This window comes from Mauremys reevesii, linkage group 19, assembly GCF_016161935.1.
Source record: "Mauremys reevesii isolate NIE-2019 linkage group 19, ASM1616193v1, whole genome shotgun sequence".
Taxonomy (NCBI): Eukaryota; Metazoa; Chordata; order Testudines; family Geoemydidae; genus Mauremys; species Mauremys reevesii.
Window position 1 is genome coordinate 1,153,046 of NC_052641.1, and position 14,285 is coordinate 1,167,330.

Genomic DNA, 14,285 nt, shown 5'->3' on the forward strand with positions numbered 1-14,285 from the left:
CATACTGAGGAGGGAGAGTGCTTCCTTGTGTCCCCCCTTGCAAGGATTCCCAGCACCCATGAGTTACTCATGTGGGTATTGAACATAAAATTTTCCCCATGCAAAAATACATTTTGTTTTCAAACAATCCAAGGACTTAGTTGACACGGAGAATTTTCTTAGAAAAAGGGCAAAATAGCTTGACATTTCAAAAGAAATCGCTGTTTAATTTTCTTTATAGTTCAAACATTATTTTAAAGGAGTTGAACTCAGATGTTCCTGGGATTTAACAATGGCTTGTATACATAGCTCCCAGAATGGAACCTGTGCAAACAAAAAATAAACAATAATAGTGTCTTTTAAATTCACTGTATTTTTAAAGACACACAGAGGAGAATCAGCCAGGCTGATTCATTGTATTTTCCCTGTGCTGATGGAGTAATTAGAGACAATAACAGAGCTTGACAAAACCAGCTAAAGCCACTAAACTAACTGGAGGATTAAATCTATCAATCAGCAGTAAATATGAAATATAGGAGAGTGGGATCAGGGCGATGCCCTGGGGAGAAGCCCAGAGAACTCCTCTTCCCCAAATGTCAGAAGAGGGAAGGTGCTGGGATTTTTATCAGAATGCCCTCCCTGAGTCCTATTTAGAGATTCAGGTTCTTTAAGTGTTAGGTGTCTGAAATGTTTAAAACATTGCCCTCCTATAGCTGCTGGAAGGAAAAAGGAGCTGTCTCTTCTCCTCCTGCAATACCTGCTGTTTGCTGTGTGAGGGGGTTTCCAATATTCTTTCACTCTCCCAGACGCCTTGGCTGTTATGAAGAGGATGGTGGAAAAGATGTCTCTTCCCCCCAGCCTCTCCTCTTCAGTCTTCCTCCCCTTTTCAGAACTCTAGTGCCTGCTTTTGAGGCCTCTCATAGCTTTCCCCAGCAGCAGCATGAAATCTAAATGTTACACTGTTGTCCACAATGTTCTGAATAGGAACTATGAGGCTGACCAATCTTCTTAATTTCCTTTTCCTGGCAAATTTGTGAGCAGCAGAAGCTGAGGCACTGGAGCTGCCTGCAGACTCAGGACAATATCATTTTACATTTAGGTCACAGATTGAAGGTTCTTTACATACACAAGAGTTAAAGATATTTTTAAAATATAATCTTAAATTCTGCAGAAATTGTTGCTTTAAGTCCTCACACTCAGCCTGGAAAACTTCTCACTCATCGGTCAGGAATGGCTGAGTGGGCTTTTCATGTTCTATTTGGATCAGGCCTGATGTTTTTATTTTTTAAATGACAGCAATGTTTTTAAGTAACACAATTTATATTGATTTGATATTTTGAGAAAACAAACAAACAAACAAAACATTATAGCTGTCCCAAGTTTGCATAGTGCAATGCTTGAATTTACATGAAGAGAAAGTAGAGAGTAAGTAGTAAAGTTCTTCCAATTTTAAACCAGATGTATATTCAATTAAATCTGTGCTAATTAATCAGATGCATAAAGAGTATTTAAGACAACAGCTCAGCCCCTCTCACCCACCCTCTCCCCATCACCATTGTCAACTTTCTCTGCATGTGTTTTTATGGATAAACTGAACTGATCTGACTGGCTGAATCAAACAATAAGTTGTTCTAAACGAATCACGATGCTTCAGGTCAATAACTGTTTGGGAAACATCTGTTACTTTACTGCTTCAACATTCCGCTGAGAAAATTATTAGATATATATTCTGATAATTTGAACAGAAACAAAGTCATCGTAACAGAACATTGAGAGAGGATCAATGCCTTCTGTTTTGAAAATAAATATCACATGTCAACATTTTTTCCATAAATGCTTCGGCAGCGGGAGACCATTATCCTAAGATAACATTCTCCAGCAGAGAGATGATCTCTTAATTAGAGCAATATGTAAACTACTTTAGGATGCTTGATATAAATCCTGCAAACTGATTCATTGATACTTTTACTAAGATGAATTTTGATATCATGGGATGAAATCCTGGCCCTATTGTAGTTTATAGAACGAGGAGTACTTGTGTCACCTTAGAGACTAACAAATTTATTTGGGCATAAGCTTTCGTGGGCTAAAACCCACTTCATCAGATGCATGCAGTGGAAAATACAGTAGGAAAATATATATACAAAGAACATGAAAAAATGGGGGTTGCCATACCAACTCTAACAAGATTAATCAATTAAGGTGGGATATTATCAGCAGGAGAAAAAAAACTTTTTGTAGTGATAATCGGGATAGCAAACAGTTGACAAGAAGGTGTGAGTAACACTAAGGGAAAAATTAGCATGGGGAAATTTTTTTGGAAAAGTTATTTTGTTGAAGAATTGCGACTTTTAGGTCTGTAATCGAGTGTCCAGGTAGGTTGAAGTTTTCTCCGACTGGTTTTAATTCTTATAATATAATTCTTGACATCTGATTTGTGTCCTTTTATTCTTTTATGTAGAGACTGTCTGGGTTGGCCAATGTATATGGCAGAGGGGCATTGCTGGCACATGATGGCATATATCACGTTGGTAGATGTGCAGGTGAACAAGCCCCTGATGGTGGGGCTGATGTGATTAGGTCCTATGATGGTGTCCCCTGAATAGATATGTGGACTGAGTTGGCAACTGGCTTTGTTGCAAGGATAGGTTCCTTGGTTATTATTGTTGTTGTGTGGTGTGTGCTTGCTTCAGGTTGGGGGGCTGTCTGTAAGCGAGGACTGTCCTGTCTCCCAAGGTCTGTGAGAGTGAGGGATCATCCTTCAGGATAGGTTGTAGATCCTTGATGATGCGCTGAATAGGTTTTAGTTAGGGGCTGAAGGTGACGGCTAGTGGCGTTCTGTTATTTTCTTTGTTGGGCCTGTCCTGTGGTAGGTGACTTCAGGGTACTCTTCTGGATCTGTCAATCCATTTTTGTCACTTCAGCAGGTGGGTATTGTAGTTTTAAGAATGCTTGATGGAGATCTTGTAGGCACAGCACCAATTTTTTGTTGCTTGCACCTCCCAACCCCTGCCCCCAGCCCCGTCCCCATTGGACCCCTCCCCAAATCCCCGCCCCAGCCCTGCCTCTTCCCCAAGCACGCCGCATTCCTCCTCCTCCCCACTCCCTCCCAGCGCTTGCCGCGTGAAACAGCTATTTCATGGCGCAAGCACTGGAAGGGAGTGGGGAGAAGCAGGACGTGGAGGCATGCTCTGGGGAGGAGGCAGAGCAGAAGCGGAGGTGAGCTGGGATGTGGGGACGAGGCAGGGAGCTGCTGGTGGGTGCAGAGCACCTATCAATTTTTCCTTGTGGCTGCTCCAGCCCCAGAGCCCACGGAGTCGGCGCCTATGCTTGTAGGTGTTTGTCTCTGTTTGAGGGATTGGAGCTTAGCTGTAGACAGTGGATTGTGTGGTGTGTCCTGGATGAAAGCTGGAGGCATGTAGGTAAGTATCGTGGTCAGTAGGTTTCCGGTATAGGGTGGAGTTTATGTGACCATTGCTTATTAGCACTGTAGTGTCCAGGAAGTGGATCTCTTGTGTGGATTGGTCGAGGCTGAGGTTGATGGTGGGATGGAAATAGTTGAAATCATGGTGGAATTCCTCAAGGGCTTCTTTTCTATGGGTCCAGATGATGAAGATGTCATCAATGTAGCACAAGTAGAGTAGAGGCGTTAGGGGACGAGAGCTGAGGAAGCATTGCTCTAAGTTAGCCATAAAGATGTTGGCATACTCTGGGGCCATGCGGGTACCCATAGCAGTGCTGCTGACTTGAAGGTATATATTGTCCCCAAATGTGAACTAGTTGTGGGTGAGGACAAAGTCACGAAGTTCAGCCACCAGGTTTGCCATGACATTATCGGGGATACTGTTCCTGACGGCTTGTAGTCCATCAGTTTCCGTGAAAGGTTCAGAAAAGGGCAACTAAAATGATTAGGCGTTTGGAGAAGGTCTCATACGAGGAAAGATTAAAGAGGCTAGGACTCTTCAGCTTGGAAAAGAGGAGACTAAGGGGGGATATGATAGAGGTATATAAAATCATGAGTGATGTTGAGAAAGTGGATAAGGAGAACTTATTTACTTATTCCCATAATACAAGAACTAGGGGTCACCAAATGAAATTAATAGGCAGCAGGTTTAAAACAAACAAAAGGAAGTTCTTCTTCACGCAGCGTACAGTCAACTTGTGGAACTCCTTACCTGAGGAGGTTGTGAAGGCTAGGACTATAACAATGTTTAAAAGGGAACTGGATAAATTCATGGTGGCTAAGTCCATAAATGGCTATTAGCCAGGATGGGTAAGAATGGTGTCCCTATCCTCTGTTCGTCAGAGGATGGAGATGGATGGCAGGAGAAAGATCACTTGATCATTGCCTGTTAGGTTCACTCTCTCTGGGGCACCTGGCATTGGCCACTGTCGGTAGACAGATACTGGGCTAGATGGACCTTTGGTCTGACCCGGTATGGCCGTTCTTATGTTCTTACACTTGGGGAGAATGACTAGCAACCTGGCTACCATGGCAAGAGCTACCTTTGACAACTGATTGCCCCCTTATTACCAGAACATCATTACAGAAAGGAAGTTTGTAATGAAACAGGGCCAGATGTGGATAGCCGGGATAGCCTCCTGCTGTGCTCATTTGGGTTTGTACTGTAGTATGGTGCAGTGTTTCTTTACAAAGGGCAATTGTTTGCTAGTTTCCTTAGTAAGGACTAGGTGAAAATAAGATGAAAAATTCCAGCTCTTTTTCTCGGAGATTGTTTATCTGCTCCTTGCATGTGGCTCTGCGCGCCGTCAGCCGGGGTGGGCCAGGCTGCGGACGTGACTCAGGCTTGGGCCACATGGCCGCACTTTCCTGACGAGGCATGAAGCAGGCCAAGAGCTTTGCACAGCCTACAGGGAAGTGGGAGGGAGGCGTCTTCAAGCCAGCGTGTCTCGTCCGCTTCTCCCTTGCCGCTTGGGTGGAGGCAGGAGGGGAGCGAAATGTTCCCGGCTGAAAGTTTTTGGGCTCGGCCTTGAGGATTAAGCCTGAGCCTCTGGCACGGCTGCTGGGAGATGGGTTTCTGAATGGCATCCAGCCCGCTCTTCGGGCCACCAGCTGAAAGCACTGAGGCCAAGAGGAAGCAAAATGGGGCCTTTGAGGCTCCCAGCAGGCCTCAGGGAGCAAGGAAGTAGCACAGGCTTCCTACTGTCCCTGCAGGGGCTTGAACCACCATCCTTTCCGTTAACAAACATACTGACCCATTGCACCACAGATCAGCAAGGCTGTATTGAGCATACAAGTCAGGAATCAGCTCAGAGTATGGTATAGCATATGTGTGCAGTGGTCAGGGATAAAAGTGACTTAAAGGACTTGGCAGTACTCCAGAGTCCAGTGGAGGGGATGGTTCCTCAACCGGAGGAGGTGCGGCCTCTATTGGAAGAGGTGGGGCCTTTAAATTCTGGGGCTTTTAAATTAGGATTTAAAGGGCTTGCGGATTTGGCTGAAGCTAGGAGCCAGGCCCTTTAAATCACCCCTGGAGCTAACAGCTGCAGAGGTGGCTGGGAGTCCTGGGGTTTGGGCAGGGGTGAAAGTAATTTATATTTCTTACCCATATAGTCCAATCACAAGCAACCCACCTCTCCTACATACTTCATGGATCCCTCCCATTGCATGACATAGATAGAGAAAATAAAACTACTATTACTACTATCAGTACTGTCTGTAATAAAACTTTACTATTGGAATAAGCCTGAAAAAGTGAAAACTCACTGTCACATTTTTCTCTGTGTCTTCCCTCCTCCTCCAGCGAGGCTGGAGACACTAGGCTCCATGCTTTCTTCCTGTCTGGCACTGAGCAGAGCCCCTGCTGGCAGGGGCGGGGGGAGGAATGCAGAGCTTTGTCTGCAGGAGAGGGAGAGGGAGAGGGGACAGTACAGTACAGTACAGTACAGTGAATTTTCCCCTTCCACCTGCTTTTATTAGCTCTGGATTTAAGATGTGCAGCCAAATGCTTGTATTTGTTGTGTATATTAGTATTGGAGAGATTCCCTCATCCCGGGGGCAGAAGAGGACTGCTCCTGCCATGGTCAAACACACTCTCCTCCCTCCCCCAAGCTACTGTGAGTGAAATTAACAAGAATGCCAGAAAGCGCTCCTAACCCCGGGGGCTGAACAGCTCAGGGAACAGCTGAGTTTAAACTATTCTTATGCAGGGGGCAGGCTTCTCCCTCCCTCAGCCAGCCTCCTTTCCTTACCGGTCCTCCATACCGGCCCGTACCTGCTTACTTTCACCTCTGGCCAGTGATTTCCCTACACCCCCCCTGAATTTTCCCAACCCCCCCCCCCCCAGTTTTGTGAGCTAGTTACATACCAATTTAGTGACTGTTTGGAAATCTGAATTTAAACTGAAACATTAATACACACTTTAAAAGCTTATACAGTGTATGATAAAATATGTGTATCTGAAAAAGTATAATAGATTTGAAAAGTATGAACATAGACTAGCTTCCTTGCTTCCTTATACAGCTGTTTTTTATGATGTCAGTGCATTCATTTCGGTGATGTTGGCCAACCTAATAATTTCAAATGATGATTTGTAAGCAAAGTCTAAATGAGTTCTCCCCGACAGCTAGTGATGAGCTGGGGGCTAAGGCTTCAGAACCAGATTATATTTACATTCACACCTAATCTACCTAGGGATCCAGCAAACAGAGCTGTGTTGTCCAAGTGATAGATTTTGGCTGGGGTTGGGTTACAAACCACTTGAATGTGGGGGGAAGAGGGGATGAAATGTTGTTCTTATTGTATGAGTAAAGGGCAGTAGAACTGTACTTAGTCTGTGATGATTTGAAGGCATTAAGAGAGAGGGTGGGGACCTGTCCCTCTCCACTGTTTAAAGACAGAGCTGATTAGGCTCCATAGATAGTCTTTTGTTCTGTTAAGTGACCACTGCAGCCGAAATCACTGACAATCAGGTCTAAGTGCTTAGTCCTGTTGTGGGGACAGTGTTCCTGTGGGTACAGTGTTTTTGTGTAAGAGACAGCCCAGACTGCACTAGCAGTGAGGTTCCTGCACTGAGGGCTCAGCTGAAATCACTGAGAGCTGGTGGAACCTCAAGAGACCAAATCGCAGAGGTCACAGTGGTAGGTGACAGCAGAAGGTGACTGTGCAGGGCCATTGGCAACAGAGTGGTGGAGTGAACGGTGGCACAATGAACAGCCATTGCCAGAGCAAACTGCCTTTTTGTCCCCCACCTGGAAGGTGTACTCACGTGAAAGCACCTCTGAACTCTGAGTCTCCACTGACCAAGGACAACACCAGTGAGCGGAGTGCAGTGGAGGGAAAAGTGAGGGGCACGTTAAATAAACATTTGTTTGTTGGACTATATTTTAGTCACTTTGCTCCAGAATGCTAGATTTGTGACTGGGAATGGAAACTTATATAAATATGTTTCCCAGTAGGCCAAGATTTTTAAAATGCAGTATTTGCCAAGGTTGTTATCTCACATTGTTGCTATCTTGGGAGGTCATTATGTTGGGGAGTTTCTGTACTAAACATTTTTATTATAATTAATTTTTACATAAGAATGGTCATACTGGGTCAGACCCATGGTCCATATAGCCCAGTGCCCTGTCTTACAACAGGTGCTTCAGAGGGAATGAACAGAACAGAGAATCATCAAGTGATCCATCCCCTGTTGCCCATTCCCAGCTTCTGGCAAACAGGCTAGGGACACTCAGAGCATGGTGTTGCATCCCTCTCATCCTGGCTAATAGCCACAGATGGATCTGTTCTCTAGGAATTTATCTAGTTCTTTTTAAAATCCTGTTATAGTTTTGGTCTTCACAGCATCCCCTGGCAAAGAGTTCCCTGGGTTGACTTTATATTGTGTGAAGAAATACTTCCTTTTGTTCATACCCCTCATCATTTTAGTTGCCCATCTCTGTACCTTTTCCAATTCCAATATATATTTTTTAGGATGGGTGACCAGATCTGCACACACTATTCAGGGTGAGCACGTACCATAGATTTATATAGAGGCAATATGATATTTTCTGTCTTATTATCTATCCCTTTCTTAATGATTCCCAACATTGTTTGCTTTTGTGACTGTTGCTGCATGTGGAGTGGATGTTTTCAGAGAACTATCCACAATGACTCCAAGATCTCTTCCTTGAGTGTTGACAGCTAATTCAGATGCCATCATTTTGTATGTATAGCTGAGATTGCTTTCCAATGTGCATTACTTTGCATTTATCAACATTGAATTTAATTTGCCATTTTGTTGCCCAGCCACCCAGTTTCGTGGGATCCCTTTGTAGCTCTTCGCAGTCTGCCTGGTACTTAACTATCTTGAATAGTTTTGTATCATCTGTAAATTTTGCCACCTCACTGTTTACCCATTTTTCCAGATCATTTATGAATATGTTGAACAGCACTGGTCCCAGTACCGACCCCTCAGGGATACCACTATTTATCTCTCTCCATTCTGAAAACTGATAATTTATTCCTACCCTTTGTTTCCCATCTTTTAACCAGTTACTGATCCATGAGAGGACTTTCCTCTTTCCCCATGATGGCTTACTTTTCAAAAGTCAATTTAAATTAAATCCTTTTTAAAAAAAAATTATATTTTTTTAGAAATCTAGACCTGTTATGTGTTTTGGTGCAACTTGCATTATTCTTGTTAAATTTGCATAATCCTAACAAAACATTTACTTTATTCATATCTCTTTTATATATCTCATTGGTCCTGACACCCCTGTAAATTCAGACACCCCTAATTTCAATTCCTGGGGAAACCACTGCCTCTGGCAGTGGTTAGACAAGCAACAGCAAGGCACTGGACTGGTCTGGAGTGAAAGTTCTGTGGGAAGGAACTGAAAAGAGTATTGGGGCTGTGGTGCAGCGCTTGCAGACACTTTCTTTGGCCTGTTTTCCTGGAAGAGTTAGCAGCGAGAGATTGTTAGTCACAGGTCAGTGGGTGGGTTTGTGCAAACTAGGAGTGTACAGGGAACTGTCTTTGAACAGAAGGAAGGAGAGAAACCAGCAAGAGGAAGGAGGCTGAAAGACTTCTCTGGCTTTGAACAGAATTCTGTGTTAATAGTTCTTGCTTTTAGCTGATCTCACTGAGGTCAGTTGGGGCACGTGGACAGACATGGGAGTGACTCAGCCAGGTCATTCCCATCTTCTGCCAAGCAACCAGGAGATGACAATGGCTAGCAGTTGTACTGTACTGTTTGCTACCAGCCTACGATGTAAAAACTAGATGGATCAAAACAAGAAATTGACCTGTTTTGTTTTGTGAAATCAACAGCCTGCTAAACCCAGGGTTTTGAGTTCAATCCTTGAGAGGGCCATTCTGTGTGACAGTTGTTTGTGTTTCTCCTTGATGCAAAGCCACCCCTTTTGTTGATTTTAATTCCCTGTAAGCCATGCCATCAGTCGCCCCTCCCTCCATCAGAGCAATGGCAGACAATTGTTTCACGCCTTTTCTCAGCGCAGAACCAGAATCTGCAAAAGCGAAAACAGGCAAGGAGGTGACAGCAGTGCGGTGACAAGAGTGATGAGGACATAGACATGGTCATAGACTTCTCACAGAGTACATGCCGGGCAATGTGCCCCGGCAATGTGCACATCATGCTGATGAGCTCTGCATGGTCACCTGTGCTGATCAGCACGCCACACTGGCCAAACAGGAAATGAAATTAAAAAGTTTGCGACCCTTTTCCTGTCTACCTGGCCAGTGCATCTGAGTTGAAAGCGCTGTCCAGAGTGGTCACAATGGAGCACTCTGGGATAGCTCCTGGAGGCCAATACCATCGAATTGCGTCCACACTACCCTAAATTTGACCCAGCAAGGCTGATTTCAGTGCTAATCCCCTCGTCGGAGGTGGAGTAAAGAAATCGATTTAAAGAACCCTTTAAGTTGAAAAAAAGGGCTTTGTCGTGTGCATGGGTCTAGGGTTAAATGGCAGTAACACTGCTAAATTCGACCTAAAGTCATAGTGTAGACAAGGCCTCAGAGGAATTTTATAGCTACTGGCTGGGTGTCCAAAAAAGGGAGCTACCCACCTACCCTTTCATTGATCACACTTGGTAACTACTAAGCAGAAGCACAGAATCCTAGATGGATTTGCTGCGTCTCCTGCAGGCCTTCCTAATGGCACAGCAGGGCTGCTCTTGGCTCTGCACAATGTTGTTTTGTTTAGCAGTGACTGTGAAGGGACTTCCAGCTATTTGGCTGTGGGAACTCTGGTATTAAGTGGACACCCTGTCTTAACTGTGTATGGCTGTATTGCTTGTAGATTTCTATATTCTGTACTGATGTTACCAAATGGAGTATTTTGTAGCGGTCTGCTATAATTTAACTTATACAAACTATGAATATGCTCCCTCAGACTTAACCACCCGCCTTTCACACGCTCCCTGCTTCTCACTCTCTGGGCTGGGAACAAGCCACCGGCATGTGCGTCCATTGGATTATTTTTATTTAATTACTTCTCATTGTTAAATTATTTGTTTTTTAAATTTCATTGCAGTGCATTTTCTTCCTGCCACTGTCACCTGGCAGCTAAGGGATGTGAGATTCTCCTCCATTGCGTTTCTGCCCACGGAAAAAGAAGAGACCCCACACTTCAGTACCTTTGGAAATAAAAGCAACCTGGAAACAAACCAGCTGTCTCCTCAGTGTGCAGTTTGTGTCTCTTTTGGTGCAGTTGATGTGTGTGCAGCATGTGTGGTGGACAGGGGCACTGTGTGCTCACATGGGAATTCACCATCCTTGGTGCAGGATTTGACTTGTTCTGGGAGTGAACATAGCACTTGTGGAGTTTCAGGCACAGGCTGCATGACCCCCTCCATTTATCTTTGGTGCAGATACAGCCCAGGCAGCACTAGTGCAACCTCCTCTCCTGCTGCCCTCCACCATCATCTGCACAGCCCACCTGTCAGGGCAGGAGGGGAATGTTGCTCCATGGATCCTGGTTCTCAGATGGGACTACCCTGGGATGGGGAGGTGTGGTTGCATCCATTAGGTCACCAGACTGAGCCTTCTAATATCCCTTGGTGATTGTTCCCAAGATCCAGGACTTTGTGCTCAAACATCTCCCAGCTTCCTTGTTTAATATAAAGGCCAAGGTTTCCTTGCAATATACAGGAAGAAAGTAGATTTTCACCCCAGATGGGACTTGAACCCACAATCTCTGGCTTCGGAAGCCAATGCCTTAGCCATTAGGCCACTGGGGCCCTGATGTACAGCTACTGAAGAGATGGAAATTCCCTCTCATAAATGCACATTCCTCGCATTTGCTTCAACACCAAATAGCCCCTTTATGTGCCTTACAGAAATGTCTGCATCCCCTGGCAGCGAGGCAACTGGGCAGGTTGCTGACACAATTACAACACAGAATACGAAGTGTACAGTGCTCACTATATATAGTTTTATTACAAATATTTACACTGTAAAATATAAAGTACTATAGTGCAATCTCTTTATCATTAAAGTGCAACTTGCATATGTAGATTTTTTTTGTTGCATAAGTGCACTCAAAAGGAAAACAATGTAAAACTTTAGAGTCCAGTCAGTCCTACTTCGGGTTCAGCCAATCGCTGAGACAAACAAGTTTGTTTACATTTACTGGAGATAATGCTGCCCGTGTCTTATATACATCACCTAAAAGTGAGAACAGGCTCTCTCATGGCACTTTTGTAGCCAGCGTTGCAAGGTATTAACGTGCCAGATATGCTAACATCCATATGCCTTCATACTTCAACCACCATTCCAGAGGACATGCTTCCATGCTGATAATGCTCGTTAAAAAAATAATGTGTTAATTTGTGACTGAAGACCTTGATGAAGAACGGTATGTCTCCTGCTCCATGGTTCTATCCGCATTCTGCCATATATTTCATTTTATGGCAGTCTTGGGTGATGACCCAGCACATGTTGTTCACTTTAAGAACACTTTCACTGCAAATTTGACAAAACGCAAAGAAGGTATAACGTGAGATTTCTAGAGACAGCTACAGCGCTCGACCCAAGGTTTAAGAATCTGAAGAGCCTTCCAAAATCCAAGAGGGACGAGGTGTGAAACGTTGTCAGAAGTCCTCAAAGAGCAACACTCTGATGCAGACACTACAGAACCTGAACCACTAGACAGGAAAATCAATCTTCGGTTGGTGGCATCTGACTCAGATGAGGAATATGAATGTACTTTGGATCGTTATCGAGCAGTACCTGTCATCAGCATGGAAGCATGTCCCTGGCCTCTGATTGCTAGCAGCTCAGAGGGGAGAACAGGGGCTGGACCTCTCCATGGCCGCCTGGTCTGCTCACTCCCTCTGAAGCCCATAGCCAGGGCCAGCCTTTGGGGTGGGTGCCACCAGGGAATTGCCCAGGGGTACCATGGTCAAGGGCGGTGCTGTATGGTAGCAGAGAGGTGTGTGCTGCTGGTGTAAAGTCAGAAACTGCTCCCGGCTGGCAGGGGAATGCTGCTTGGGGTGGTGCCCAGATTTCTCCCTGCTCCCTCCTGGCATAGGAGCATGGGGGGAGGGAGGGGAAGAGAAGGGGGAGATAGCGGTGATGAGCGGATACTGCTCCCCCCAATGTTCCTCCGTGCCCCCCTCTCACAGCCCCCTAGCGATGTGCGGAGGAGCAGTGTTCAGGGGCAACGGGGGGAGCGAGCAGCAATGCCAGCTACTCTGTGCATCCAGGTCAGTTTCCCCAAGTGGGCACAGGAGGGGGTGCAGAGGTTAGGGGAAAAGGGGGCACAGTGCAGGGATTACGGGTGCGGGAGGAGGCAGGGGTTAGGGGAACTGGAGGGGGCACAGGGTTAGGGGTGCAGAGCTTCAGGGTTGGGTGCCAGAGGGGGGGAGCAGGGATTAGGGGGACAGTAGCACAGACCCCACCTACTCCTCCTGCTTTCTCCTGACACCAGCACCACCCTTCCCAGCATCGCCTCATGGCAGCATCTGCTTCCGGACTCGCACCAGAAACGGGAAGTCTGGGCCCTGCCTGGCAGCGGCTGTCAGGAAATGGAAGCAGGAGACACGACCACTCCCATGGTGCTGTGGGGCCTGTCCTGGCTGGTGGGAGATGGAGGCAGTGGACACTACCACTCCCATGGTGCCATAGGGTTTTCAGGTGGGGTGCCTCCCCCCCCTGGGTTGGGCTCCAGGGGAGGTTTGGCATCTTAAGAGACTGGGGGGGGGTTGCTTGGAGGAGGTTTGAGGACCAACAGCGAAGGGGAAGTTGGACACTGGCCAGAATACCAGGGAGACAAGGCAGGTGAGGTGATACCTGTTACTGGACCAGCTTTGGAGCCACACAGGGTCTTCTTCATGCAGGGGAAAAGTGCTCAGAGCATCACAGTTCAATAGAAGGTGGAACGCTCTGCCCCGAACACCAGACATTCCCCTACTTCCTGGAACGGGGGGGCCTGTCCCCATTGTCCTGTAAACAGCCCCACCATGTACCCCAGAGGTGGCTGCATCTTAGCACCAAGACATCAGTGGTCACTGCTCCAGAGGAGATGGTACATACAGGCCACTGCCCTACGTGGCCCCACACGTTACTGCCCCAAGAGGTGAGGTACACACAGGTTACTACTCAAACTGGGCACCTGGGGTCACTGCAGCAATGGTTGTGGGGGATACATGCAGGGCACTGATGCACATGGCCACCAGGGGCCACTGCTGCAATGGTGGTGGTTTGGGGCAGGGGGGATGATAAACAGGCCACTGCCTGAAGTGGCCACTACCACAATGGTGTGGGGAGAGGGGGAGGGAGATATCAATAGGGCACTGCCACACCAGGGCACCACAGGGAGGTCACTGCTCCAATTAGTAGAGATACACATCGGGTAGTGCCCCAACTGGGGGCCCTACCCCAGAGAGAGAGGGGGCTGGGGAGAGAAGAGGAAATCAAAGGCCACTGCCTCACTTAGCCACCAGGGGTCACTACCTAAATAGGGGGGACAAACACACAGGGCACTGCCCCACCTGACCAGCAGGGGTCACTGCCCCAATTGGGGGATATACAGAGGGTATTGCCCCACAGAGATGCCAGGGATCAGTGTCTGCCATACCTGGCTCAGGGGTAGAAGGGATAGGGTGACCAGATGTCCCAATTTTATAGGGACAGTCCCAATATTTGGGGCTTTTTCTTATGTAGGTGCCTATTACCCTCCACCCCGTCCCGATTCTTCACAATTTCTATCTGGTCACCCTGGGGGGCGGGGGCAGGGAGAGAGGGGGCTACACACAGGGCACTGCCATACTTGGCCACCAGTGCACATCCCTAGTGGGGGAGTGACACACACCAGGAGCAGGGCTCACTGCCACAAAA

General features: G+C 46.6%; 1 non-coding gene across 1 annotated transcript; it reads right to left on the bottom strand.

The window, feature by feature from the left end:
• Positions 1–11,112: 11,112 nt before the first annotated feature.
• On the bottom strand, positions 11,113–11,185 carry TRNAR-CCG. The gene has a single exon. It is a non-coding gene; the product is annotated as a tRNA-Arg (tRNA).
• Between the last annotated feature and the right edge of the window lie 3,100 nt (positions 11,186–14,285).